The 26,788-nt window shown below is 47.3% G+C and overlaps 1 protein-coding gene and 39 non-coding genes across 40 annotated transcripts in view; 37 read left to right on the top strand and 3 right to left on the bottom strand.

Annotated features, from left to right (window-relative positions):
- Positions 1-26,788, bottom strand: part of LOC108182572 (uncharacterized) — a 123,237-nt gene that overhangs the window by 57,177 nt on the left and 39,272 nt on the right. The window lies entirely within an intron of this gene.
- On the top strand, positions 20-138 carry LOC141382876 (5S ribosomal RNA). The gene has a single exon (XR_012403837.1). It is a non-coding gene; the product is annotated as a 5S ribosomal RNA (ribosomal RNA).
- On the top strand, positions 197-315 carry LOC141382875 (5S ribosomal RNA). The gene has a single exon (XR_012403836.1). It is a non-coding gene; the product is annotated as a 5S ribosomal RNA (ribosomal RNA).
- Positions 374-492, top strand: LOC141382874 (5S ribosomal RNA). Its single transcript, XR_012403835.1, has one exon. It is a non-coding gene; the product is annotated as a 5S ribosomal RNA (ribosomal RNA).
- On the top strand, positions 551-669 carry LOC141382873 (5S ribosomal RNA). Its single transcript, XR_012403834.1, has one exon. It is a non-coding gene; the product is annotated as a 5S ribosomal RNA (ribosomal RNA).
- On the top strand, positions 728-846 carry LOC141382872 (5S ribosomal RNA). The gene has a single exon (XR_012403833.1). It is a non-coding gene; the product is annotated as a 5S ribosomal RNA (ribosomal RNA).
- On the top strand, positions 905-1,023 carry LOC141382871 (5S ribosomal RNA). The gene has a single exon (XR_012403832.1). It is a non-coding gene; the product is annotated as a 5S ribosomal RNA (ribosomal RNA).
- LOC141382870 (5S ribosomal RNA) lies at positions 1,082-1,200 on the top strand. The gene has a single exon (XR_012403831.1). It is a non-coding gene; the product is annotated as a 5S ribosomal RNA (ribosomal RNA).
- LOC137493659 (5S ribosomal RNA) lies at positions 1,259-1,377 on the top strand. The gene has a single exon (XR_011013634.2). It is a non-coding gene; the product is annotated as a 5S ribosomal RNA (ribosomal RNA).
- Positions 1,436-1,554, top strand: LOC137494367 (5S ribosomal RNA). The gene has a single exon (XR_012403830.1). It is a non-coding gene; the product is annotated as a 5S ribosomal RNA (ribosomal RNA).
- Positions 1,613-1,731, top strand: LOC141382869 (5S ribosomal RNA). Its single transcript, XR_012403829.1, has one exon. It is a non-coding gene; the product is annotated as a 5S ribosomal RNA (ribosomal RNA).
- Positions 1,790-1,908, top strand: LOC141383364 (5S ribosomal RNA). The gene has a single exon (XR_012404380.1). It is a non-coding gene; the product is annotated as a 5S ribosomal RNA (ribosomal RNA).
- Positions 1,967-2,085, top strand: LOC137492703 (5S ribosomal RNA). The gene has a single exon (XR_012404724.1). It is a non-coding gene; the product is annotated as a 5S ribosomal RNA (ribosomal RNA).
- On the top strand, positions 2,144-2,262 carry LOC137492704 (5S ribosomal RNA). Its single transcript, XR_012403828.1, has one exon. It is a non-coding gene; the product is annotated as a 5S ribosomal RNA (ribosomal RNA).
- On the top strand, positions 2,321-2,439 carry LOC137492706 (5S ribosomal RNA). The gene has a single exon (XR_012403827.1). It is a non-coding gene; the product is annotated as a 5S ribosomal RNA (ribosomal RNA).
- On the top strand, positions 2,498-2,616 carry LOC137492707 (5S ribosomal RNA). Its single transcript, XR_012403826.1, has one exon. It is a non-coding gene; the product is annotated as a 5S ribosomal RNA (ribosomal RNA).
- Positions 2,675-2,793, top strand: LOC137492708 (5S ribosomal RNA). Its single transcript, XR_012403825.1, has one exon. It is a non-coding gene; the product is annotated as a 5S ribosomal RNA (ribosomal RNA).
- LOC137492709 (5S ribosomal RNA) lies at positions 2,852-2,970 on the top strand. The gene has a single exon (XR_012403824.1). It is a non-coding gene; the product is annotated as a 5S ribosomal RNA (ribosomal RNA).
- Positions 3,029-3,147, top strand: LOC137492710 (5S ribosomal RNA). Its single transcript, XR_012403823.1, has one exon. It is a non-coding gene; the product is annotated as a 5S ribosomal RNA (ribosomal RNA).
- Positions 3,206-3,324, top strand: LOC137492711 (5S ribosomal RNA). The gene has a single exon (XR_012403822.1). It is a non-coding gene; the product is annotated as a 5S ribosomal RNA (ribosomal RNA).
- Positions 3,383-3,501, top strand: LOC137492712 (5S ribosomal RNA). Its single transcript, XR_012404105.1, has one exon. It is a non-coding gene; the product is annotated as a 5S ribosomal RNA (ribosomal RNA).
- Positions 3,560-3,678, top strand: LOC137492713 (5S ribosomal RNA). Its single transcript, XR_012403821.1, has one exon. It is a non-coding gene; the product is annotated as a 5S ribosomal RNA (ribosomal RNA).
- LOC137492714 (5S ribosomal RNA) lies at positions 3,737-3,855 on the top strand. The gene has a single exon (XR_012403820.1). It is a non-coding gene; the product is annotated as a 5S ribosomal RNA (ribosomal RNA).
- LOC137492715 (5S ribosomal RNA) lies at positions 3,914-4,032 on the top strand. Its single transcript, XR_012404379.1, has one exon. It is a non-coding gene; the product is annotated as a 5S ribosomal RNA (ribosomal RNA).
- On the top strand, positions 4,091-4,209 carry LOC137492717 (5S ribosomal RNA). The gene has a single exon (XR_012403819.1). It is a non-coding gene; the product is annotated as a 5S ribosomal RNA (ribosomal RNA).
- LOC137492718 (5S ribosomal RNA) lies at positions 4,268-4,386 on the top strand. The gene has a single exon (XR_012403818.1). It is a non-coding gene; the product is annotated as a 5S ribosomal RNA (ribosomal RNA).
- On the top strand, positions 4,445-4,563 carry LOC137492719 (5S ribosomal RNA). Its single transcript, XR_012404030.1, has one exon. It is a non-coding gene; the product is annotated as a 5S ribosomal RNA (ribosomal RNA).
- On the top strand, positions 4,622-4,740 carry LOC137492720 (5S ribosomal RNA). Its single transcript, XR_012403817.1, has one exon. It is a non-coding gene; the product is annotated as a 5S ribosomal RNA (ribosomal RNA).
- On the top strand, positions 4,799-4,917 carry LOC137492721 (5S ribosomal RNA). The gene has a single exon (XR_012403816.1). It is a non-coding gene; the product is annotated as a 5S ribosomal RNA (ribosomal RNA).
- LOC137492722 (5S ribosomal RNA) lies at positions 4,976-5,094 on the top strand. The gene has a single exon (XR_012403815.1). It is a non-coding gene; the product is annotated as a 5S ribosomal RNA (ribosomal RNA).
- Positions 5,153-5,271, top strand: LOC137492723 (5S ribosomal RNA). The gene has a single exon (XR_012403814.1). It is a non-coding gene; the product is annotated as a 5S ribosomal RNA (ribosomal RNA).
- On the top strand, positions 5,330-5,448 carry LOC137492724 (5S ribosomal RNA). Its single transcript, XR_012403813.1, has one exon. It is a non-coding gene; the product is annotated as a 5S ribosomal RNA (ribosomal RNA).
- On the top strand, positions 5,507-5,625 carry LOC137492725 (5S ribosomal RNA). The gene has a single exon (XR_012404104.1). It is a non-coding gene; the product is annotated as a 5S ribosomal RNA (ribosomal RNA).
- LOC137493813 (5S ribosomal RNA) lies at positions 5,684-5,802 on the top strand. Its single transcript, XR_012403988.1, has one exon. It is a non-coding gene; the product is annotated as a 5S ribosomal RNA (ribosomal RNA).
- Positions 5,861-5,979, top strand: LOC137493834 (5S ribosomal RNA). The gene has a single exon (XR_012404378.1). It is a non-coding gene; the product is annotated as a 5S ribosomal RNA (ribosomal RNA).
- Positions 6,038-6,156, top strand: LOC137492726 (5S ribosomal RNA). The gene has a single exon (XR_012403812.1). It is a non-coding gene; the product is annotated as a 5S ribosomal RNA (ribosomal RNA).
- Positions 6,215-6,333, top strand: LOC137492728 (5S ribosomal RNA). Its single transcript, XR_011012701.2, has one exon. It is a non-coding gene; the product is annotated as a 5S ribosomal RNA (ribosomal RNA).
- On the top strand, positions 6,392-6,510 carry LOC137492729 (5S ribosomal RNA). The gene has a single exon (XR_011012702.1). It is a non-coding gene; the product is annotated as a 5S ribosomal RNA (ribosomal RNA).
- trnar-ucu (transfer RNA arginine (anticodon UCU)) lies at positions 21,763-21,851 on the bottom strand. The gene is given in 2 exon segments: positions 21,763-21,798; positions 21,815-21,851. It is a non-coding gene; the product is annotated as a tRNA-Arg (tRNA).
- trnai-aau (transfer RNA isoleucine (anticodon AAU)) lies at positions 22,285-22,358 on the bottom strand. Its single transcript has one exon. It is a non-coding gene; the product is annotated as a tRNA-Ile (tRNA).

Here is a 26,788-nt window from a genome sequence, read left to right as displayed (position 1 = left end):
ACGCTTGACAGCCTCTTTCGCTTACGGCCATACCACCCTGGAAATGCCCGATCTCATCTGAACTCGGAAGTAAAGCAGGGTCGGGCCTGGTTAGTACTTGGATGGGAGACCGCCTGGGAATACCAGGTGCTGTAAGCTTTTCGAAGTGCTTCATTTGGCAGCTGCTTTAAATAGCCAACGCTTGACAGCCTCTTTCGCTTACGGCCATACCACCCTGGAAATGCCCGATCTCATCTGAACTCGGAAGTAAAGCAGGGTCGGGCCTGGTTAGTACTTGGATGGGAGACCGCCTGGGAATACCAGGTGCTGTAAGCTTTTCGAAGTGCTTCATTTGGCAGCTGCTTTAAATAGCCAACGCTTGACAGCCTCTTTCGCTTACGGCCATACCACCCTGGAAATGCCCGATCTCATCTGAACTCGGAAGTAAAGCAGGGTCGGGCCTGGTTAGTACTTGGATGGGAGACCGCCTGGGAATACCAGGTGCTGTAAGCTTTTCGAAGTGCTTCATTTGGCAGCTGCTTTAAATAGCCAACGCTTGACAGCCTCTTTCGCTTACGGCCATACCACCCTGGAAATGCCCGATCTCATCTGAACTCGGAAGTAAAGCAGGGTCGGGCCTGGTTAGTACTTGGATGGGAGACCGCCTGGGAATACCAGGTGCTGTAAGCTTTTCGAAGTGCTTCATTTGGCAGCTGCTTTAAATAGCCAACGCTTGACAGCCTCTTTCGCTTACGGCCATACCACCCTGGAAATGCCCGATCTCATCTGAACTCGGAAGTAAAGCAGGGTCGGGCCTGGTTAGTACTTGGATGGGAGACCGCCTGGGAATACCAGGTGCTGTAAGCTTTTCGAAGTGCTTCATTTGGCAGCTGCTTTAAATAGCCAACGCTTGACAGCCTCTTTCGCTTACGGCCATACCACCCTGGAAATGCCCGATCTCATCTGAACTCGGAAGTAAAGCAGGGTCGGGCCTGGTTAGTACTTGGATGGGAGACCGCCTGGGAATACCAGGTGCTGTAAGCTTTTCGAAGTGCTTCATTTGGCAGCTGCTTTAAATAGCCAACGCTTGACAGCCTCTTTCGCTTACGGCCATACCACCCTGGAAATGCCCGATCTCATCTGAACTCGGAAGTAAAGCAGGGTCGGGCCTGGTTAGTACTTGGATGGGAGACCGCCTGGGAATACCAGGTGCTGTAAGCTTTTCGAAGTGCTTCATTTGGCAGCTGCTTTAAATAGCCAACGCTTGACAGCCTCTTTCGCTTACGGCCATACCACCCTGGAAATGCCCGATCTCATCTGAACTCGGAAGTAAAGCAGGGTCGGGCCTGGTTAGTACTTGGATGGGAGACCGCCTGGGAATACCAGGTGCTGTAAGCTTTTCGAAGTGCTTCATTTGGCAGCTGCTTTAAATAGCCAACGCTTGACAGCCTCTTTCGCTTACGGCCATACCACCCTGGAAATGCCCGATCTCATCTGAACTCGGAAGTAAAGCAGGGTCGGGCCTGGTTAGTACTTGGATGGGAGACCGCCTGGGAATACCAGGTGCTGTAAGCTTTTCGAAGTGCTTCATTTGGCAGCTGCTTTAAATAGCCAACGCTTGACAGCCTCTTTCGCTTACGGCCATACCACCCTGGAAATGCCCGATCTCATCTGAACTCGGAAGTAAAGCAGGGTCGGGCCTGGTTAGTACTTGGATGGGAGACCGCCTGGGAATACCAGGTGCTGTAAGCTTTTCGAAGTGCTTCATTTGGCAGCTGCTTTAAATAGCCAACGCTTGACAGCCTCTTTCGCTTACGGCCATACCACCCTGGAAATGCCCGATCTYATCTGAACTCGGAAGTAAAGCAGGGTCGGGCCTGGTTAGTACTTGGATGGGAGACCRCCTGGGAATACCAGGTGCTGTAAGCTTTTCGAAGTGCTTCATTTGGCAGCTGCTTTAAATAGCCAACGCTTGACAGCCTCTTTCGCTTACGGCCATACCACCCTGGAAATGCCCGATCTCATCTGAACTCGGAAGTAAAGCAGGGTCGGGCCTGGTTAGTACTTGGATGGGAGACMKCCTGGRAATACCAGGTGCTGTAAGCTTTTCGAAGTGCTTCATTTGGCARCTGCTTTAAATAGCCAACGCTTGACAGCCTCTTTCGCTTACGGCCATACCACCCTGGAAATGCCCGATCTCATCTGAACTCGGAAGTAAAGCAGGGTCGGGCCTGGTTAGTACTTGGATGGGAGACCGCCTGGGAATACCAGGTGCTGTAAGCTTTTCGAAGTGCTTCATTTGGCAGCTGCTTTAAATAGCCAACGCTTGACAGCCTCTTTCGCTTACGGCCATACCACCCTGGAAATGCCCGATCTCATCTGAACTCGGAAGTAAAGCAGGGTCGGGCCTGGTTAGTACTTGGATGGGAGACCGCCTGGGAATACCAGGTGCTGTAAGCTTTTCGAAGTGCTTCATTTGGCAGCTGCTTTAAATAGCCAACGCTTGACAGCCTCTTTCGCTTACGGCCATACCACCCTGGAAATGCCCGATCTCATCTGAACTCGGAAGTAAAGCAGGGTCGGGCCTGGTTAGTACTTGGATGGGAGACCGCCTGGGAATACCAGGTGCTGTAAGCTTTTCGAAGTGCTTCATTTGGCAGCTGCTTTAAATAGCCAACGCTTGACAGCCTCTTTCGCTTACGGCCATACCACCCTGGAAATGCCCGATCTCATCTGAACTCGGAAGTAAAGCAGGGTCGGGCCTGGTTAGTACTTGGATGGGAGACCGCCTGGGAATACCAGGTGCTGTAAGCTTTTCGAAGTGCTTCATTTGGCAGCTGCTTTAAATAGCCAACGCTTGACAGCCTCTTTCGCTTACGGCCATACCACCCTGGAAATGCCCGATCTCATCTGAACTCGGAAGTAAAGCAGGGTCGGGCCTGGTTAGTACTTGGATGGGAGACCGCCTGGGAATACCAGGTGCTGTAAGCTTTTCGAAGTGCTTCATTTGGCAGCTGCTTTAAATAGCCAACGCTTGACAGCCTCTTTCGCTTACGGCCATACCACCCTGGAAATGCCCGATCTCATCTGAACTCGGAAGTAAAGCAGGGTCGGGCCTGGTTAGTACTTGGATGGGAGACCGCCTGGGAATACCAGGTGCTGTAAGCTTTTCGAAGTGCTTCATTTGGCAGCTGCTTTAAATAGCCAACGCTTGACAGCCTCTTTCGCTTACGGCCATACCACCCTGGAAATGCCCGATCTCATCTGAACTCGGAAGTAAAGCAGGGTCGGGCCTGGTTAGTACTTGGATGGGAGACCGCCTGGGAATACCAGGTGCTGTAAGCTTTTCGAAGTGCTTCATTTGGCAGCTGCTTTAAATAGCCAACGCTTGACAGCCTCTTTCGCTTAYGGCCATACCACCCTGGAAATGCCCGATCTCATCTGAACTCGGAAGTAAAGCAGGGTCGGGCCTGGTTAGTACTTGGATGGGAGACCGCCTGGGAATACCAGGTGCTGTAAGCTTTTCGAAGTGCTTCATTTGGCAGCTGCTTTAAATAGCCAACGCTTGACAGCCTCTTTCGCTTACGGCCATACCACCCTGGAAATGCCCGATCTCATCTGAACTCGGAAGTAAAGCAGGGTCGGGCCTGGTTAGTACTTGGATGGGAGACCGCCTGGGAATACCAGGTGCTGTAAGCTTTTCGAAGTGCTTCATTTGGCAGCTGCTTTAAATAGCCAACGCTTGACAGCCTCTTTCGCTTACGGCCATACCACCCTGGAAATGCCCGATCTCATCTGAACTCGGAAGTAAAGCAGGGTCGGGCCTGGTTAGTACTTGGATGGGAGACCGCCTGGGAATACCAGGTGCTGTAAGCTTTTCGAAGTGCTTCATTTGGCAGCTGCTTTAAATAGCCAACGCTTGACAGCCTCTTTCGCTTACGGCCATACCACCCTGGAAATGCCCGATCTYATCTGAACTCGGAAGTAAAGCAGGGTCGGGCCTGGTTAGTACTTGGATGGGAGACCRCCTGGGAATACCAGGTGCTGTAAGCTTTTCGAAGTGCTTCATTTGGCAGCTGCTTTAAATAGCCAACGCTTGACAGCCTCTTTCGCTTACGGCCATACCACCCTGGAAATGCCCGATCTCATCTGAACTCGGAAGTAAAGCAGGGTCGGGCCTGGTTAGTACTTGGATGGGAGACCGCCTGGGAATACCAGGTGCTGTAAGCTTTTCGAAGTGCTTCATTTGGCAGCTGCTTTAAATAGCCAACGCTTGACAGCCTCTTTCGCTTACGGCCATACCACCCTGGAAATGCCCGATCTCATCTGAACTCGGAAGTAAAGCAGGGTCGGGCCTGGTTAGTACTTGGATGGGAGACCGCCTGGGAATACCAGGTGCTGTAAGCTTTTCGAAGTGCTTCATTTGGCAKCTGCTTTAAATAGCCAACGCTTGACAGCCTCTTTCGCTTACGGCCATACCACCCTGGAAATGCCCGATCTCATCTGAACTCGGAAGTAAAGCAGGGTCGGGCCTGGYTAGTACTTGGATGGGAGACCGCCTGGGAATACCAGGTGCTGTAAGCTTTTCGAAGTGCTTCATTTGGCAGCTGCTTTAAATAGCCAACGCTTGACAGCCTCTTTCGCTTACGGCCATACCACCCTGGAAATGCCCGATCTCATCTGAACTCGGAAGTAAAGCAGGGTCGGGCCTGGTTAGTACTTGGATGGGAGACCGCCTGGGAATACCAGGTGCTGTAAGCTTTTCGAAGTGCTTCATTTGGCAGCTGCTTTAAATAGCCAACGCTTGACAGCCTCTTTCGCTTACGGCCATACCACCCTGGAAATGCCCGATCTCATCTGAACTCGGAAGTAAAGCAGGGTCGGGCCTGGTTAGTACTTGGATGGGAGACCGCCTGGGAATACCAGGTGCTGTAAGCTTTTCGAAGTGCTTCATTTGGCAGCTGCTTTAAATAGCCAACGCTTGACAGCCTCTTTCGCTTACGGCCATACCACCCTGGAAATGCCCGATCTCATCTGAACTCGGAAGTAAAGCAGGGTCGGGCCTGGTTAGTACTTGGATGGGAGACCGCCTGGGAATACCAGGTGCTGTAAGCTTTTCGAAGTGCTTCATTTGGCAGCTGCTTTAAATAGCCAACGCTTGACAGCCTCTTTCGCTTACGGCCATACCACCCTGGAAATGCCCGATCTCATCTGAACTCGGAAGTAAAGCAGGGTCGGGCCTGGTTAGTACTTGGATGGGAGACCGCCTGGGAATACCAGGTGCTGTAAGCTTTTCGAAGTGCTTCATTTGGCAGCTGCTTTAAATAGCCAACGCTTGACAGCCTCTTTCGCTTACGGCCATACCACCCTGGAAATGCCCGATCTCATCTGAACTCGGAAGTAAAGCAGGGTCGGGCCTGGTTAGTACTTGGATGGGAGACCGCCTGGGAATACCAGGTGCTGTAAGCTTTTCGAAGTGCTTCATTTGGCAGCTGCTTTAAATAGCCAACGCTTGACAGCCTCTTTCGCTTAYGGCCATACCACCCTGGAAATGCCCGATCTCATCTGAACTCGGAAGTAAAGCAGGGTCGGGCCTGGTTAGTACTTGGATGGGAGACCGCCTGGGAATACCAGGTGCTGTAAGCTTTTCGAAGTGCTTCATTTGGCAGCTGCTTTAAATAGCCAACGCTTGACAGCCTCTTTCGCTTACGGCCATACCACCCTGGAAATGCCCGATCTCATCTGAACTCGGAAGTAAAGCAGGGTMGGGCCTGGTTAGTACTTGGATGGGAGACCGCCTGGGAATACCAGGTGCTGTAAGCTTTTCGAAGTGCTTCATTTGGCAGCTGCTTTAAATAGCCAACGCTTGACAGCCTCTTTCGCTTACGGCCATACCACCCTGGAAATGCCCGATCTYATCTGAACTCGGAAGTAAAGCAGGGTCGGGCCTGGTTAGTACTTGGATGGGAGACCRCCTGGGAATACCAGGTGCTGTAAGCTTTTCGAAGTGCTTCATTTGGCAGCTGCTTTAAATAGCCAACGCTTGACAGCCTCTTTCGCTTACGGCCATACCACCCTGGAAATGCCCGATCTCATCTGAACTCGGAAGTAAAGCAGGGTCGGGCCTGGTTAGTACTTGGATGGGAGACCGCCTGGGAATACCAGGTGCTGTAAGCTTTTCGAAGTGCTTCATTTGGCAGCTGCTTTAAATAGCCAACGCTTGACAGCCTCTTTCGCTTACGGCCATACCACCCTGGAAATGCCYGATCTCATCTGAACTCGGAAGTAAAGCAGGGTCGGGCCTGGTTAGTACTTGGATGGGAGACCGCCTGGGAATACCAGGTGCTGTAAGCTTTTCGAAGTGCTTCATTTGGCAGCTGCTTTAAATAGCCAACGCTTGACAGCCTCTTTCGCTTACGGCCATACCACCCTGGAAATGCCCGATCTCATCTGAACTCGGAAGTAAAGCAGGGTCGGGCCTGGTTAGTACTTGGATGGGAGACCGCCTGGGAATACCAGGTGCTGTAAGCTTTTCGAAGTGCTTGCTGATAGACTTCCCCGTGTCACAGCTTCGCTGCCATTATTTTTTCTCGCCTTCAAGGGCATTGTTTCTGTCGATGCTGTGTCGATGCCAGCTGAGCTGCGTCCTTCCCTGGTGCTGCGCCTGTTTTAAATAGCTGTCTTAAGCTGTTGGTGTGCTATAAAAAAAAAAAAAAAAAAAGTCAGTTTCCACCGGGGGTCTCATTATTTACCTCGAAGGGCAGGGATTTTTCTTCCAGCAGTCTGGTGTCAGCGGCTGGCTACCAGGCTGGCCTTGGAGATCAGTCTGCCTTCTTTCACCTGCTTGGTTCTCACCTCGTGCACCACAATGTGCCAGCATATTCTGTGAAAGAGAGCTTAAAATCTGCTGTGTACCAAGCTCGGATTCCCACTGGCTCGTTGAGAAAAAAGAAGTTCTCTAGATCCACTTAGCCTTTCCATATACCCTAGGAACGCCTTGATCAATCCTAAAAACTTTCTATTCAGGGACCATAGAAAGCGTATTGACTCAATGTATCTCAATGTGGTATGGAAACAGCTCAAATCAGGACCGCAAAGCACTTCAAAGAGTTGTGCGATTAGCTGAGCGCATCTCAATGTCTGCTCTCCCCTCCTAGCAGGACATCCATCTCAAACGCTGGAAAAATAGAACTGTTAAAATCTGTAAGGACTTAAATCACCCTGGTAATTACCTATCCACTTTGCTTCCATCTGGTAAGCTTTTCCGTAGCTTGATGGCAAAAACTGAGAGACTTAGGAGGAGCTTCTTTCCCCAGGCCATCAGGCTTTTAAATTCTAACCCGGTGTTATACATCACTTGACTCTACGTATATATCACTGTATTAGTCATATCTATAAGCTACCTCATATTGCTGCTATTCTTATTACTTTGTATAATTTTATCATTATTTTTTGCACATATTTTTCTTATTATTATTTACATTTTGTTTATCTATACTTGCACTGTCTCTGGAGCGGACCTGACCTTCATTCACTGCTGGTCATACTTTGTATTATTATTTATGTGACAAATAAAACTCTTGACTTGACTTGATTCTCCTCAGTTTGGATGAGACGTTTTGCAGACGGCCAGTGAACTCGCTTTCCAGTTTATAACCCTCAATCTCTTCCAAGAGCAGGTCTGCAGAAATGGGACGAAAGTCTAAAGTCTGCCCTGATGATATACCCCCACCAGCCCAACAGAAAAGTGCCATAACTATACTCAACTCAGGGCGGGAACATGGTCCGGGTAGGAGTACTTTTGTGAGACGTAGGCTTCCAGAGGTCTGGGGGGTGTAGGATCTTTGGCCACCCCTTGCCTGGGGGCCGGGTCGGGGAAGTGGTGCCGGCTGAGCAGGAGACTACCTTCTCCTCCTCTTCCCCCCCCACCAGCTTGCTGAGATCTTTGAGCTGGGACTGCATGCACTCTGTAGTAAGCATGCAGCAAGGTTCAGCACACAGACGCTCGGCTTCTGGGCCAACTGGTTCCCAATCATCGTCTTCCGACCACGGTAACCGAGACACCACAGGAACCGCCCATTAATTCGATTGCAACCACGCAACTACTCCTGAGCAACAACTCCTGAGTCACTTTTCGATGCTTTGCTCTTCCCATGGCCTCTTTCCGGCCAGAGGCAGAGAGCTCTGTGTGCTGCTTCAGGTGTCTGTCTAGACGGGCCGGTGTTCTGCAACAGCTGGGCACCCGGCACAGCATCTTACGTGTGTCCTTATTGCCAGCGCTGAGCGAGAGCAAAAGCCTCTTCTCTTCCGAGTTTGTCACCTTGTCAACCGCTAACAGGTGCGACAAGAGCCGGCTGTAGACTGAAGCAGAGCGTACATTCAGCCATGACCATCCAAGATCAATGCTGCAGGGAAAGACTTACACACTGAGGGGAATGGTTTAAAAGGAGGCGGCAGAGGCATCCACTTCCGAGTCATGACGCTGGTGACACTTCTTAAAGGGGAAAACATCCACCCCTGAACCAGGGGTATAAACCGATACCTTCAAGATCCCCTTGGTCCAATGCATGGATAAGCTGTAACTACTTTTGGGGGATTTCCCCATTCCTCTTTCAAAGGAACCATGTGTGTCCAAGGAACAACGCACCGTTTGGGCAGCTTTACTGCGCCAGCCGTCGGAGCTTTTACACAGCCTTTTTCTTTCTCTTTCCCACAAAGGGATGGTATGAGCCCCATCGAACACGCACTATTTTGGCAGCTTTACTGTGCCAGCCATGGGAGCTTTTGCACAGCTTTTTTTCCTTCTCTTTCCCACAAAGGGATGGTATGAGCCCTATCGAACACGCACCGTTTTGGGCAGCTTTACTGCACCAGCCGCTGAAGCTTGAGCACTGCTTTTCCTTTTTCAAAGGGTTTAGTAGAACCCCACCAAACACACACACCTTTTTGGGCAGCTTTACTGCGCCAGCCATGGGAGCTTTTGCACGGCTTTTCCCTTTTTCAAAAAGAATCGTAGAACCTGATCGAACATGCACTTTTTCAGGACATTTAGTGGGCGTCATTGTGCCCACCAGTCATTAGACCAGCCATCTTCCAACTGGACCATGATAGCTCGCTAGAAAGACCAACAATCCCACAAACTGGCCTAGTCGTTCCAGACGCTTGCTAGAAAGACCCACCACCCTGCAAACTCACTGAACTAGCTCTCACTTGACCAAAGCTTGCCCGGGGACCCACACCCTTCCCAGGGAGCCAGGGTCCACGTTAGGGGGGCTGGAACCACTGAGCTCAATATCCCACAAATCACACCCCTTCTGCCTAGGGACCCACACCCTTTCTGGGGCCATCGCCAGCCCCACAGGGTTCTCTTGATTGACACCTGTTCTCCAGCAGTGCCCAAGCACCCCACTTTTAAGCCCGGGAATATGGACTTAGAGAAAAAGCATGTGCTAGTTGTTCTGTTGGTGACCCACCTGGCTCTGGGGCACCACCCTCTCCACCACGTTAATATACTGTGGTTCAGACAGCAGGGGTGCACCAGCCTTTCCAAGTTCCACTACCTATGGCAGTGCTCAAATTTTGAGGTGGCTGGGGTGCACCAATGACGCGTAGTTCTAGCAACAGATAATATAGGAGTTCTGTGTTAACCTTGCTCGGTTGGCAGGGTTCGAACGTGTTTGCTGGGGCAGCTAGTCTACGTACAGACCCCTTGGTTCTTTCCCAACCATGCCGGGATGCACGACTAAATGCTCGCCAGAAACGGATGCAACTGCTCGGGCAGATGGCTTGGCCATAGACCCCTGCTTCTTTCCCATTGAGCCAGGATGCGCAACCAAAGGCTCGCGGGAAACAGATGCACCTGCTTGGGCAGATCAGCCTGGTTATAGCTCTCCTGGTTCTTTCCTATTTTGCCAGAACGCACAGCTAAAGGCTCGCAGGAAACAGACACAGCTGCTCAGGCAGACGGCTTGGTCATTGATCCCCTGCTTTTTTGCCATTGAGCCAGGACCCACGGCTGACGGCTTGCAAGAAACAGACACACTTACTTGGGCAGACCAGCCTGCCCTTAGACCACCTACTTTTTTCCCTTGTGCCAGGACGCGCGGTCAAAGGCTAGCGGGAAATGGATGCACCTGCTCGGTCAGACCAGCCTGGCCTTAGAGCCCCTGCTTTTTTCCCAATCGTGCCAAGAGGTGCGGCCGAAGGCTCACGGGAAATGGACACACCTGTTCAGGCAGACCAGCCTGGCCTTAGAACCCCCTGGTTTGTTTAACCGCACAATTATCAACAAACAAAGTCCACAATTTCACGCCGTCCCCAAAATCCTGATGGCAGGTCAGAGGCATTTGGCATCAGGCACGTACTTCCAGGCGCAGGACATCTCGACAGGTTGGTCAGGAAAGATTGTTTCCCACCGGCAGTGGTGGAAAGAGTACTGAGAAAGCATACTTAAGTAAAAGTACCATTACTTGCATAAAAAAATATAGTGAGAGTAGAGTAAATGTACCTGTTGTAAATATTACTCAAAGTAGGAGTAAAAAGTAGCTCTTTTAAAAGTACTCATGAGTAGTGAATACTGAGTATTATGCTGTTATAAGTTGATACATTTACATGTAATTTGTTGATGTGTGTAAGCCTAACATTCTGTAGAAAAGCAAACGCATAAAACTTGTCTTCGATGTTCATCGTGCTCTGAATGAGCGTTATAACTGTAGTGTAGCGTGTAACTGCTTCATTCTGGAGGGTTAAAAAAAAAAACAGACTCGTCTCTGGGAGTCGATTCTTGTCTTCAAGTCAATTCCAGCACAATGTCCATTGAGGAATAGATACGTTGGAATATTTTGGAGTCGACACTCTAATCCCTAAGCAACGGCACTCAATCTGGCTGTCAACAAAGCTGCTCATGCGGCTGCTTTCGCCAATTTCAGGTAAGTTTAGTCCTTAAAAGTACTTGAATATTACATACAGCTGTTCCCGACTCTTTTCTTACTGGTAATTGACATTTGTGTTGAATATTTATTTTATAGTGATGGTTAGAGTGTGTAAAAACTCTGTTAGCGCCTTGGCATAGTAATGGGCTTTTGTTTATAAAATTTTTAGCTTTTAATGACAATGTTTTGTTATCAATGTTTATTAGGAGGTCGTGTAGTAAATAGCCTAAAATATCTACTGTACTGTCAAACACGAATTGAAACCCCTTGTGGAAAAACAGCTTAAACCTGCCAACCAGTTTAGACAATTTTAAGCTGTGTTTTTCAGCAGGAACATTAGTACATACTTTCACTGTAACGTCAAACTAATACAGCTTTTAAAAAGTACTTTGTGATTTCAGGACTGACACAATTACCCTCACAACAGAATAGAAGAGATTTCTAAAAACCTGATGGGAACTAGCTGATCACAGAGATGGAGGAAACATGGGTAATACAAGAAAACTTATTAAACAAAAATGTTTGATTAGTGTGTTAAGGCGCATTGTTGGTGCGCTGCTATTTTGAGTAAAAAAAGTTTAAAAAATTTGTAAAAAAATTCAATTTGGTATACGACATGCATTTTTTCTGTTTGGAATAGAACACTCATTTGAGGGATGGTGGGTCTCTAGCACGACAAAGTCAGTTTGAGGGGGATGGTGGGTCTCTAGCACGACAAAGTCAATTTGAGGGAATGGTGGGTCACTAGCACTACAAAAGTCAGTTTGAGGGGGATGGTGGGTCTCTAGCACGACAAAGTCAGTTTGAGGGGGATGGTGGGTCTCTAGCACGACAAAGTCAGTTTGAGGGGATGGTGGGTCACTAGCACGACAAAGTCAGTTTGAGGGGGATGGTGGGTCTCTAGCATGACAAAGTCTGTTTGAGGGGATGGTGGGTCACTAGCATGACAAACTCAGTTTGCGGGGGATGGTGGGTCTCTAGCACGACAAAGTCAGTTTGAGGAGGATGGTGGGTCTCTAGCACGACAAAGTCAGTTTGAGGGGGATGGTGGGTCTCTAGCATGACAAAATCAGTTTGAGGGGATGGTGGGTCACTAGCACGACAAAGTCAGTTTGAGGGGGATGGTGGGTCTTTGGAACAACCGCTGGCAAACTTATGGATGCGATCACCGGGGAAGTTGGTTAGACCCAGGCCCAAGCCCACCATGACCTTCCCGAATAGAGACCACCTTTCTCAGCATGTCCCCCGCCTGGAAATGCATGCGCGACGCTGGGGTTCTCTGACCTGCCGTTATAATTTTGGCTTTAGCTGTTAAACGAAACAGGGGTCTAAGGGCAGGCCAGCAGCCCCCAGAGGCGCACCCGGGCAAGGCAGGTGCGCGCTATGACCCTTGTGCAGGCAAGGAACCAGGGTCCAAAGGTATCAAACGCTGCCAGGTAGAAGTGCCCGAGCCCGGGCAAGGCAGGTGCGTGCTATGACCCTTGTGCAGGCAAGGAACCAGGGGCAAAAGGCATCAAACGTAGCCCCAGGTAGGAGTACCCGAGCCTGGGCAAGGCAGGTGCGCACTATGACCCTGGTGCAGGTGAAGAACCAGGGCCAAAAGGCATCAAACGCAGCCCCAGGTAGGAGTGCCTAAGCCTGGGCAAGGCAGGTGCGTGCTATGACCCTGGTGCAGGCGAGGAACCAGGGTCCAAAGGCATCAAACGCAGCCCCAGGTCGGAGTGCCCGAGCCCAGGCAAGACAGGTGCGTGCTGTGTGGCCCCTGTAGGGTTACCAGTGGCACCGTTTATGCATATGGCTTAAGCTCCGGCGGGAACTCGTTCTGTCTGTGGAACGGCAGGTGGAAACAATGCGCTTTTCGGTGGAGTTAATGAAACCCAGGCCCCAGCTCACCAAGCCATTGCTGAAATGAGCTTTCTCGGCATGTCCCGCGCCTGGAGATGCATGTGCAATGCTGAGTTTCTCTGACCTGCCGCTCTGTTTTCGGTGAAGGTGAAAAAAACGAGACTTGGAATAATTTTGGCTTTACCGGTTGAATAAACCAGGGGTCTAAGGGCAGGCCAGCAGCCCCAGGAGGCGTGTCCGTACCCGGGCAAGGCAGGTGTGCACGCGTCACGGAGTCAGGAGCCCATTGCTGAGCTGTCAAGCCGCGCACGAGCGCGACCGTTTCCCCTCAGGCTAGCCCGTGCGCGTTCTGGCGCCAAAGCCGGTTGGGTCACCAGCAGCACATCTGTCTTGCCCGTGCTCTATGGGAAAGTCAGTGTCCCTGCTGGCGATCAGGAGTCAAATCTAGAGGGTCTTTGGGGACCGGCGCTTGCTCCCGGAGAGTGGGGGGTCCCTGGGCAGAGCGTGTGACATGGGGCCTTGGAGGCCAGTGGCTCCAGCATTGGTCACCAGCGGCACCATTTATGCATCTGGAGTGAGAAAGTTCCAAAAGAGAAAACGTGCCAGCAGGTGCTCACAGGGGGCGTTGATTAGACCAAGGCCCAAGCCCACCAAGTCATGTCCGACAAGAGACCACCCTTCCCGGGTTACCAGTGGGGACGTCCCGCGCCTGGAGATATTTGCCCGATGCCAAAATTCTCTGACCTGCCGTCAGGTTTTCAGGGAACGTGAGAAATCCCGGACTTAGTTTCTGACAGTCTTGCTGCTGAACCCCTCTGATACTGAGCGATAGGAGCTCGTGTGACGCCCCAGGGGTTAGGCCCCCACCCCGGCCCCCAAGCACCAATGGGTCAGCCTCTATGGGTGTGGTTGTTTCCTCCCTGTCCAGGGCATGCTTTCAGGGAGGTGTGGGGGTGTCCCTCCGCACACAACTTCCCCCCCTTCCCGCCTCTATCCGTGGGTGAGGATTCAGATGGCCCGTCTGGCTTTGACCCAGAGCATGTCTGCCGCTCAGCCCGCCAGCTCGCCCCCCTGGACACCCCCCTCCCCCTTGAGTCGTAACAAGAGAGGCATTGAACCAAATGGATCTCGTAGGCATCGGTTTCCACCCCGCGGGGGGGGGGGGGGTGTCTTTCCCCTTTAAGAGAAAGATCCATGACGCAAAAATGGACGCCGGCTCCGCCCTCTTTTGAACCGCTGCACGTGGCGTGTGGGTCTCTTTCCCCTTCAGCCTTGGTCTTGCATGGTCATGTCCGAATGTGAGCTGTGCCTCAACGACTACAGCCGCCTCTCGCCTCACCTTACAGCCCGTCCACAAGTTGACCAACTCGGATGAGAAGGGGCTATTACTCGTGCTGGTCGCGTGGACATGCGGAGGACCCCATGCCCGGCTGTCGCAGAATGCCAGCCCGCCTAGACAGGCACTTGAAGCGGCATGCAGAGTTCTCGGGCTGGATAGAGGCTATGGTAAGAGCCAATTGTCAGAAAGTGGCTCGGAATTTGCAATGGCTGCTGTCCACCCAGCCGGCGGTTCCCGTCATGTCTCAGCTAGCATCGTCCTCCGAGGAGGAGCGGGACTCGGACGGCCTAGAGGCTAGCTGTCCTTTCGCCAACCCCGGCTGCATGCGTGCTACAAAGCACATACAGGCCCAGCTCACAGACCTCGGCAAGCAAGTGGACAAGATGAGGTCTACCCTGGTCCAATTCACGCACCTCTACCGGGAGTTGAGGAGGGGGGAAGAGAGGAGGAGGAAGAGGAAGAGGAGAACCAGGTCGCCTCCTGCACCATCGACACTAGGCCCCCAGGCGAGGAGCGGCCGGAGGTCCGACGCCCCCCGAGCCTTTGGAAGCCTTGAACCCGCAAGCCTACCCATTCGCGGACCACGTCCTCACACTGAGTTAAGTATTTTTATAGCACTTTGCTGTTGGGCTGGTGGGGTTATGTCGTCATTTCTGCTGACTCTTGGTTGTCCCCTTTCTGCAGACCTGCTTTTGGGGGAATTTGAAGGCTTCCAACTGGGCAGCGAGCCTACCGCCCGCCTACGGAACAACGTCACTTCCAAGCTGGGCAGGATCAAGACTTTTTTGGGATACATGGCAAAAGGCACCGCGGAGCCAGAGTACTTCCTTTTTCTCAATCAGCCAGCCCGAATCCGAGCTTGGCCTGCCCTGCTGGGCCGCACGCGGATGACCGAGCCAATGAGACAGCACTATCTAAAAAACCAAGCCCAGTTTCTAGACTACCTCTCAGAAACCCCGCCGGCCTCCTGCCGCCTCTCCAGCATGGCCCTGGTACTGATTCGCAGGGAGGTCAGAGCTCTCATTTGCGGCAAATGCTGGCATTTCATCGTGTACAAGGTCAGAACCAAGCAGGCGAAGGAAAGCAGACTAATCTCTAAAGCCAGCCTGGTACGCTGTCCCCAGACCGCTGGAAGGAACATCCCTGCCCTCCTAAGTAAGTGATCTATCCGCCGGTCAGCATTTCCACCTTTTTGTTTCTCCGTTTCTGCTCCAAGGCACCAGCAGCTCTTGGTTAAATCAGCCACGTCAGCCAGCCCCCCCTTCCCCCCCCCAAATGGAATAAGAGGAGCGGGCTGACGTGGCTGGTTTAACTGGGTTACTAAAAGAGCTGCTGGTAACCTGGAGCAGAAATTGGTGTTCTTATTTCCCCTTTGCTTTAGGCCACCAACAGCTTTTGGTTAAACCAGCCACGTCAGTCTGAAGGGAGGGCAGACTGACGTGGCTGGTTTAGCTGGGTGAACCAAGAGCTGCTGGTGACCCGGAGCAGAATATGATTATTCCCGCCCCCTCCCTTTGCTTTAGGGCTCCATCGGCTCTTGTTAAACCATAGTTAAACCATTGGTGGTCTAATTTGTCTAACCTTACTGCCTTCATCAGATAGCCTGGAGTCCACCCAAACACTGTAGTATCAGGTTAACTACTGAGGTAGGAACCTTGTGTAGGTGTTTGTTGAAGGGGGAGCATTAAAGCCGTGGGTTTAATAGACATACTGTGTGGTCCTTCTGATGTGCCTCCTAGAAAGGTTATAGTGTACATATTAACCACTTAACATTGTGTCAGAAGCAAAAACGTAATATTAACGGATGTCGAACAAATAAGAGACAACACAGTACGCAGGCTATTTGTTTCTCTCTGCCGTTTACTGAAAGCTCGGGGCTAATGCTAGCGAGCTCACGGACTGCAAAATGAATCAGTTTCAAGTTTCTCCACCAGAGAAGTTTATATTTAAAGCAGAAGACTTGACTAAATGTATTATACGCTTTAACAGATTCCGCATCACATCTTGATTGGAGACGCAAGCGGATAAAAATCAATGACAAATGAATAAATGCACTAATTTAAACAATGGGGGAGGAGGCGGTGGATATATTGTTTTCCCTGCACCTCAGCCCAGTGGAAGCGAGTGAGTACGACACAGTTAAGACAAAGTTGGATGCTCACTTTGTAACATGCAGAAATGTGATCTTTGAGAGGGCAAAGTTTAACCTGAGGCAGCAAGAAACGGGCGAGTCGCCCAACAGCTTTCACACAGTGCTGCACTGCCTAGCGGAACACACCGGATACGGGGCTTTGCATGACGAAATAGTGAGAGACAGACTTGTGGTGGGTTTGAGAGATAAACGCTTGTCAGAACAGCTAAAACTCGATCCTGAACTGACTATAGAGAAAGCAATTACCAGAGCTAGACAAAGCGAGCAGGTGAAGAAGCAACAAGAAATGCTAAAAATTAACTTTAAAGCTGATATCTCTAATGCTCAGCTTGACAGCGTGCACACAAGACAGCGAAACAGGGCACGCGCTAAACAACTCAAGCCACAATACAAACACACAGAACAAAAACAACAGAAGGAAAGACAGGCACAATGCAGCAGATGTGGTGACTCAAGATGGCATAGCCAACAACAATGTCCAGCCAAAGATGTAATATGCAATAACTGCAGGAAAAAAGGACATTACGCCAGGGTGTGTAAAACCAAAAGAATGTGTGAAATGCATGTAGCTACAGTGATTGAGGACACTGGTGAGAAAGTTGCATTTTTGGGTTCACTGTCAGCAGATGCTAATGACAGCCCATGGATGACAGACATGCATGTGGAGAATCTAAATGCACGCTTTAAAATTGACACTGGCGCAGACGTCACCGCTATATCAGAAATGCTGTATAACCAGGGCCAATTCAGTAGGCTGGAGAGGTCAACAAGGGTTCTACTGGGACCAGGAGGGTCTCGTCTGAATGTGAAGGGCAAGTTCACCGCAACTCCCTGAAAAAAACAGTAAAAGTACTAAGGGGGAAATTTACGTTGTGGAGGGGCTGTGTACACCACTGCTAGGTGGGCTCGCTGCGGTGGCACTGCACTCAATGATAAGTGTGAGTTTTCTAAGAGCAGGATAAAGTTCCTGGGGCAGGTTACAGAGGCATCAGGTGTCAGCACTGATCCTGACAAAGTGAGCGCTGTAAAACCCATGCCAGCGCCAAGTAATGTTAGCGAGGTAAGGCGCTTCCAGGGAATGACAAACCACCTGGGGAAATTCCTGCCTCACTTAGCGGTGAGAACACGACCGCTCAGAGACCTGCTGAGGAAGTCCAGTATGTGGGCCTGGGGGCCTCAAGAACAGCAGGACTTCGATAATATCAAAGATAAACTGACGACACCCCCAGGGCTTGCGTTGTATGATCCTTATGCTAAAACACTCGTCTCCGCTGACTCTTCCCGTTCCTCTCCAGCGGCAAACAGACACAGAGTGGAAACCTGTGGTGTATACCTGGAGAGCCCTCAGCAGCACTGACCAGCGATACGCCCAGATTGAGAAGGAGACACTAGCATCAACATGGGCCTGTGAGAGGTTCGCAGAGTTCCTTGTTGGGAAGAGTTTCTACATTGAAACGAACCACAAGCCCCTGATTTCTACTAGGCTCAAAAAGATTAGATGAACTTCCCCCACACATACAGCGCCTGCGCATGCGACTAATGCGGTTTGCCTACACCATATCGCATGTGGCTGGCAAGGACATCGCAACTGCAGATGTGCTGTCCCGAGCTCCTGTCAGTCATATTGCAGAAGGATTGCAGTAGGAGGAAATCAACCTCTATGTTGACTCTGTGGTAGCGAGCCTCCCAGCTACAGAAAAGAGGCTAAGAGAAATTCAGAGACACCAGGACAATGACTCTACACTCCATCACTTGAAGAAATTCTGTGTCGAAGGATGGCCAGATAATTTTTCTATTCTATTTCTATTCTAGCCATTTCTGCCATTCAAAGGTGAGCTCACAATCCAAGATGGTCTACTATTGTACGGCAGCAGAATAGTCATCCCAGTGTCACTCAGGGCTGACATCCTGTCCAAGTTGCATGAGGGCCATCTGGGAATAAAAAAATGCTGAAAGCGGGCTGAGCATTCAGTATGGTGGCCAGGGCTCAGCAGAGAGCTGACCAACATGATAGAGAAATGTGATGTGTGCAGCCATGAAAGAGTCAATTTCAAAGAAAAGATGATGTCTACTGAATTTTAGCCAAGACCATGGTCTACTGTAGGAGCGGATTTATTCCAGATAGACAACAAACAATACCTAGTCATCGTGGACTATTTCTCCAGATATTTTGAAGTAGCCAAACTGACGTCTACTACATCTGAAGCTGTGATTAATCACATCAAGTCTATTTTCGCTCGTCATGTCAAACATGAAGTGGTCCTCTCAGACAATGGCCCACAGTTTGCATCTGAGATCTTCAGACAGTTCACAAGGGATTGGGGTTTTAGTCTTGTGACATCCAGCCCCCATTGGAGGCGGAGCGTGCTGTGAGGACAATCAAATGTCTCCTCAAGAAATCCGGCGACCCTTATCTCGCTCTGATAGCATATCGTGCCGCTCCCCTGGCGAATAGGTACAGTCCCACTGAACTTCTGATAGGGAGGAAAATAAGAACGCCCGTTCCTGTCATTTCGTCCAAGCTCAACCCAGGGTGTGTAGACCTGGATAACCTGGAAAGGACAGAGAGGAGATACAGACAAAAACTGCGACAGTATTATAACCATAGACATAGAGCACAAAACATGCTGCACCTTCAGCCTGGTGATCATGTGTGGGTCAAAGATACAGTGGAAAGAGGCACGGTGGTGTCTACTGCCAGCACACCGAGGTCATCAGGCCCGTGTAGAGACCGTCCGAAGGGCATGTGCAGGATAAATTTTTTGAAGAGGGGGGGGGGGGGGGGTGTTGCGCGCGTACTGAAGAGCGGTGTTGTCGCGCGCGTTCTGATCAGCTGTGTTATCGCGCGCATACTCAAGAGCGGTGTTGTCGCGCGCGTACTCAAGACCGGTGTTGTCGCGCGCCTACTGCGTCGCGGGGGCACTTTTGATCATTTTGGAAGGGCACTTTCTATCCAAGACTACAAAGGGCATGTGCACTGCACAGGTTGAGCCCTGTGTGTGCACGTGCCGGGAGGTCATACATCATTGAGACACCTGGGGGCACTATACGAAGGAGCAGATACCATCTTTCACCGACCCCTGTGGCTCCAGGAGAACCTGCTAACTTAACTGAGCCAGCACTTGAGAGCATAGTTCTTGATGACACACACACTCCTGTCACACCCGGAGCACAGAGTGCAGCCAGTCAGCAGTCTCCTGTGTGTGAAAGAAGTTTCCCAGCCCGAATAAGGAATCCTCCTTCTTTCTTTAAAAGACTTTGTTCGCTCCTAGGAATGGAATTCGAGTTTGTCGCCTCTAATTTATGTTGTTGACAGTGTTAACTAAAGCTCATGTTCATGGTACTCTTAGCCAAATTGGAAAAAAATAAGAGCCATAAATGCGATTACAGGTATTACTGATGTTGATTGTCATTTAGTTATGTTACTTAAATAAAAAATTTAGTTATAACTTAAATAAAATTAATCGGAAGAGCCTCCTGTTAAAGTTTAGAAACACTCTAAAGGTTATTTCTGTTTCTGCATCTGCACATAGTTTATCCTTTGCTTTGAAAGGGCGATGTAGTATCAGGTTAACTACTGAGGTAGGAACCTTGTGTAGGTTTTGTTGAAGGGGGGAGCATTAAAGCCGTGGGTTCAATAGACATTGTAGCTGCGTCCCAAATCGCATACTTATGCACTATTTTACGCCATTTTGTAGTATAAATAGTGTAAGTAGTGTGTTCACATTGAAAACTCTCAAAATAATAAGTGCACTTTAATTACCCGGATGATGCACTCATTCAGCTGCTAAAATGAAGTGTGTTATGATGGACACTTCACGCACTCAACGACCGCAGGTTTGCTTACGTAGCGGAAGGGGCGGAGCGATCGGACGCACATGTTGAATAACTTTATTTATTTTGGATGGTGAAAGCAAAATTCTCCTACGAGAGTGATTATAGCGCCTCCCGATGGTGAATGCGGTTATACTCACGGCAGGTATTACCTGATAATTCAGTCGTTTATTTCACTGATTTGGCAACAGTCAAACGTCATCAGGGAAACGGTTTGAATTTCCGCTTAGTAAAAAAACATTAGTGTGCCATTTGGGACAACACTACATACATGTACTATCCTGTTGAGTGTGTAAGTGCATGAGTACATAGTGCATGAGTGCATAGTGTATAGTGTGCCATTTGGGACGCAGCTTCTGTGTGGTCCTTTTGTTGTGCCTCCTAGAAAGGTTATAGTGTACATATTAATGACTTAACAGACACTAGTGAGGATTTTTTTGGGGGGTGTACACATTTAAAAAGCTTATAAGAAGAGGAGTTGGAGCTCAAACTCCCTCTCATTGGAGCCCAAGTGGCTCTGCAGCTTGCAGTGTCTCAATCTGTTTGCTAATTGTTAACACACATTATTGCATTTAATGACTTTACATTGTTGAGCACTGAGCTATGTTTTAGTGAACTGAACACTGTATCAGTTGATGAAATATAGTGATTTTCTGTAAGTTTAAGCATTTCTATAAAACTTCAGTATTTGTAACAGAAAAATCCTGGCCACCACACTGCAAATTTTAGATTGAAGTTAAAATTAACACTCCCTCAGAGTTAATATGGAAACCACTATAAAAGTGTTAACATTATCAACATCAAGAGAGTGTTAATTAGCAAACTCTTATTAATATATATATATATATATATATATATATATATATATATATATATATATATATATATAATATATTATTAATCTTATTAATAATAATTAATAATAATATATAGATATAAAATATCTGTTAAATTTCTGAAAAAATTCTGTGAAAAATATGGAAGTTTTATAGAACTGTATAAATGTACGAAAATAACCATATTTCATGAACTCAAACAATGTTTAGTTTACATAATCATAGCTTAGTGCACAAAAATGTAAAGTCATTAGATGCAATAATGTGTTCATGTGTGATTGCAACTAGAAAACAGATTTTGACTGCAGTAGTAACTACACAGTTACCTTTAAACAAAAAACAAATGCAGCATAACATCAAACACTTTCAGTTCATCTTGGACTTGAACACAGACGCTACTATCCTTCACAATGGTGACACAAAAACCGTTATGCTATTTTTCTTTTTCCTTTTTTGATTTTACGGAAAAATACCGGCAGCTGTGGTTGCCAGTAATTTACTGTTTTTAACATTTTAAATTCATAAATTCAGTTTACAGAATATTTCTGTTAAAAACAAATTTCACAGTCTGTATTTTTCATATTTTTTTATTTTTTCATTAACCACTTGTACATCCCGGAATTGTTCAGGAAAAGCCAAAAATTAGCAAAAAAAACTTGACACAAAGGAACATTTACACCTCACTGCCAACTAGCGTTTTGGAAGTGTCAATGCAGACCAACAGAGACAGCGCGCAGAAGTATAAATGCACAGCTACGCGCGTTGCATGCGCCGTGGATTACGCCGGTTACTTGACGCAGAAGTATTAACCAGGCTTAAGTCAGTGAAGAAAAAGAGCAAAGCTTTTGACTCTAGTGGGACTTGAACCCACAACCTTTGAATGGCTCAGCTGACAGCCTAGAAGTCCAATGCGCTATCCATTGCGCCACAGAGCCTGAATGCTTTGCTGCCTCTGGCACTGTTGCACAGAAAACACTTTTTGGTTCTCTCTGGCCCATGAAAGAACAGCCAACTGCGGACAAGGCACTGCTGGGATTCGACGCGGGATCTCCTGTTTACTAGACAGGCGCTTTGACCAACTAAGTCACAGCGCCGAAGGACCTCGACAGGGGCTAATTGTTTAATTCGAAAAAAGAAGAAAAAAACTAACAACGGTAGCGCTGCATGTGTGAATGTCTGGACTTGAAATATTAAAGTCCAATTGGTTAGGCATTACCACACTATGCTATATAAAGCCATCGTCCAAAGCCCTCTTGAACGAGCATCGTTCTTAAGGATTTGAGTTTTGTTAAGAAACCGACTGCTAAACATCTCGCTGCGTAAACACTCGTATTTATTAACAAAAAGCAACCCTGGCACCAGTACATTCGGCACAGCTGGGATTTGAACCCAGGATCTCCAGTTTATTAGACAGCCGCTTTGACCAACTAAGCCACAGCACCAATGCTAAAAACTGAAGAAAGACGTTTATGCACACAGAGACAAAAAAAGACAGTAAGTCTAAAAATGGCAAGCAAAGAGGTTGTTTAACTCTATTTGTCGCACTATTCATTACGCCTCAAAGCAATACAATTTTATAGGGGGGCGCTGTCGCGCGAATACGATGTAGACGCGTTCACAGTGAGCTCCTCACAGGTGACATTTCATTTAAGAAATAATCAGACCTAGAAGTTAATTTCAAACTTTAGTGTGCTTTGACTCGGCTTATACATACGTTCGGACAGTAAATTTGTGGATATTGTGTGTAGAATGGCTGCTCCTGGCAACAAACGAGGTGGCAAAGAGACACAAGCTAATACGGCTAACGTTAGCTCGGGTGACTCACGAGGTACCCACGAGGGAGAACCACTTTCAGCTGAAATGTTTAAACAATCGCTGGAGTCTATAAAAAATGACATTTGCATTAAAATTGAAAGTGCGATCAGCGGTCTACAATCAGACATCAACGGAGTGAAGGAAGAGTTGACTTCAGCTGTAGCCACAATTCAACAATCGCTTGGCTCGCAGGAGGAGCGGCTGAGAGCTGTCGAGGATTCGGCGACAGCAACGAGCAATTCTTTAACGTACCTTGAAACTACCATGGCTAATCTTCAGACTGAGGTTACGGCTCTGTCTTTAAAGTGTGAAGATCTTGAAAGCAGATCAAGGAGGAATAACATCAGACTGATCGGAATAAGCGAGGGAGAAGAAGGCAACCGTCCAACGGAGTTTGTTTCAAACTTTCTCCGCGACCTGTTGAACATGGAGGAGAAGCCGCTGCTTGATCGAGCTCACAGGTCACTTCAACCAAAGCCCAAACCGGGTCAACCACCCAGGCCCTTCATCATTAGAGTCCACTTCTTCCATATTCGTGAACAGATTCTCCAAGCGGCGCGTCAAGAAGGAAGGCTGACATACAAGGGAAAGCCCATCTTTCTCTTTCCTGATCTCACGGCTAACGAAGCCAAGAAAAGAGCGGCTTTTGGGGAAGTGCGCAAATTCATACGAAACGTTGAAGGGGCTCGATTTGGCTTTCGTCATCCCGCCAGATTCCAAATTACCTTGCCGGGTAATACAGAGCAGCTATTTACGGACCCCCTCAAAGCGATGGAATATGTGAAAAACACCCTTGCAGCTGACGCGATTGGAACAAAGACCAGTGTTATGCCCGAATAACTGAAAATCACTTGTCGGCTACCTTCTGAGATGACTGTCCATTCCAGATTTTCTTGCAAGGTACTTTATCTTTGGAATAAGGAGAACTGATTGCATTTTACTTGGACCAGTCCGTTGTTCTACTATTATTTCATTCTCTAAAAAACAGAACACTGCATCTGACTGTTTATTAGCCTAATAACCAGATTTAAAATCTTTGGTTATTGCCTTAATTTTAAGCACTATCTAGACACATACTGCACTTTGTGGTCTGCGTGCTTATTTTTTTTTCTCACCTGATGACGCGCTTGTCTTTTCCGTAGCGCATCCTAGACGACAAGTTCATCGTCTGTGCTTTTTGTCTTATGGGGTTTTATATACACCTAGTTAAGGGAGGTGTTAAAGTGGGTGGGGGATATCAATGTGTTATAGTTCAAAATTTTGTTTTATTTTATTTATTTTTTTTTTTTTCCCTGTTTCTTTTTTCTTGTGGCTACTGGTATTTTACACAATCCATTCTGTCTGTTAAGTTTTAAAATATCTCAAGATATCTTCAATAATTTATTTAAAATGTATATCAATAAGTAAAATCATAAATTTTGTAAGCTGGAATGTGAAAGGACTTGGTCGTCCCACTAAGCTTAACAAAGTGATCAATCATTTGGATAATTTACAAGCTAAAATAGTTTTTTTTACAGGAAACACATCTTAATGTTTCTGATCACACCAAGTTACGTAGAAAATGGGTCTCACAATCTTTTCATTCCTTATTTACCAGTAGAGCAAGGGGAGTGGCTATTCTTATTCATAAAGATATTCCTTTTAATACATCAGACATGCTGGCTGACCGTAATGGTAGATATATCATTGTCTCTGGATCACTTTTTAATACTCCGGTTGTATTGGCTAATATTTACGCACCAAATTTTGATGATGATAATTTTTTTATTAAATTTCTCTCCCTCTTACCAAATTTACATTCAAGATATTTGATTATTGGGGGAGATTTCAATCTCTGCTTGAACCCTCAACTTGACAGAGCATCTCTAAGGGGAACAGCTCTCTCAAAGTCAGCTAAAATTATAAATTCCTTTCTTAATGATTATGCAGTTACAGACGTATGGCGATTCTTGAATCCACTTACACGTGGTTATTCCTTCTTCTCTTATGCTCATCAGACTTTTTCTCGGATTGATTATTTTTTAATTGACAACAAACTCTTACCATGTGTTCAGCATTGCACTTACAATGCAATAGTCATTTCGGATCATTCTCCTCTCACTTTAGGACTTATATTTGAGTGTAAAAATGTTCAACGTCCACTTTGGAGGTTAAATGTTCGTCTATTAACCACTGAGGATTTTGTCCAGATTATTTCCTCCCAAATAGACTTTTTTGTTCAGGTTAATTCTTCTCCAGACATCACACATAGCACTCTTTGGGAAGCATTTAAAGCCTACATTAGAGGTCAAATTATATCTTATGTATCATTTGAAAGGAACAAATATAAAAAATCTATTGCAGATCTGACAGATCAAATCTCCCAATTAGAAAATCAATATGTAAATAGCCCTTTTCCAAACATACTTAAAGAATATCTCCTCTTAAAAGCTGATTTTGACACACTTTCTACTGTTACAGCAGAGGAGATGTTAATAAAATCAAGGCATGCTTATTATGAATGTGGAGAGAAGGCACATAGACTTTTAGCCCACCAGCTTAGACAGTCCTCTGCCTCCCATATAATCTCTACTATTAAAGCAAACGATATCCTACTGTCAGATCACTGTGAAATCAATAACGCATTTTTAGAATTTTATCAGTCATTGTATTCTTCTGAACAAATTTCTGATCAGGTGGACTTTCATAACTTTTTCCAAGATCTTTCCATACCTCGCATTAGTTCTGAAGATATGAAATTTCTGGACAGCCCTATTTCTTTAGATGAGGTTCACAATGCTATATCAGCAATGCAGAGTGGCAAAAGTCCTGGGCCAGATGGTCTGCCAGCTGAATTTTTAAAGACTTTTTCTGGACAACTAGCTCCTCTTTTACTAAATATGTACAACGAATCATTTGATTTAACCAGTCTTCCTCAGACTTTGCGAGAAGCCTCAATTTCTTTAATTTTGAAAAAGGGCAAAGACCCTCAGTTGTGCAGTTCATATCGACCAATATCACTTTTAAATGCTGATGTAAAAATCTTAGCCAAAATTTTTGCTCTACGATTAGAAACTCTTCTTCCCAAAATAATTTCCTCTGACCAAACGTGCTTTGTTAAAAACAGATTTTCATTCTTTAATATCAGACGATTATTCAATATCATTTATCATCATATGTCTTCATCTGTACCTGAAGTCTTGATTTCACTTGATGCAGAGAAGGATTTTGATAGAGTGGAATGGGATTATTTAATTTATGCTCTTAAGAGTTTTGGCTTTGGAGCAAATTTTATATCCTGGATCAGATTATTGTACAAAGCCCCACTTGCCTCTGTTCGTACCAATAACATTTCTTCTGCATATTTTCAGATTAATCGAGGCACAAGACAGGGCTGCCCTCTCCTCTTTTATTTGCAGTTGCAATAGAGCCTTTGGCCATTGCTCTGCGTCAAAACACAAATATAGCTGGTATAATAAGAGGAGGACAAGAGCATAAAGTGTCTCTATATGCAGATGACTTGCTGCTATACGTTTCTGATCCATCTAAATCCTTGCCTCATATTCTCAAAACGTTTGATACATTTGGCAGGCTATCTGGCTATAAATTGAATTTACAGAAAAGTGAAATATTTCCCATCAATAATGCTGCCCTTGAGTTTTCCTTTACATCCTTCCCATTCAAGATATCAAATTCATTTATATACCTCGGCATACATTTATCTAACGCTTATTTTAAGCTCTTTGCTGAAAACTTCCTCCCCCTACTGGAGCGAGTTGAACAAGATTTAAAGCGTTGGGCCTCTCTTCCATTATCAGTTGCAGGTCGAATAAACTCAATTAAAATGAATGTGCTACCCAAGTTCATTTATTTATTTCAATGTATCCCAGTGTTTATCCCTAATTCCTTTTTCCGTAGGCTGGACAGTGCTCTCACTTTATTTATATGGAATGGTAAACCTGCTAGAATGCGTAAAAGTCTTTTGCAACATCCTAAGTCTAGAGGTGGAATGTCTTTACCTAATTTCAGATGTTACTACTGGGCCTCAAATATTCGTCCTATACTTCACTGGCTCTAC

The sequence above is a fragment of the Danio rerio genome, chromosome 4, assembly GCF_049306965.1.
Source record: "Danio rerio strain Tuebingen ecotype United States chromosome 4, GRCz12tu, whole genome shotgun sequence".
Classification (NCBI taxonomy): Eukaryota; Metazoa; Chordata; class Actinopteri; order Cypriniformes; family Danionidae; genus Danio; species Danio rerio.
This window is presented reverse-complemented; position numbering and strand designations above follow the sequence as displayed.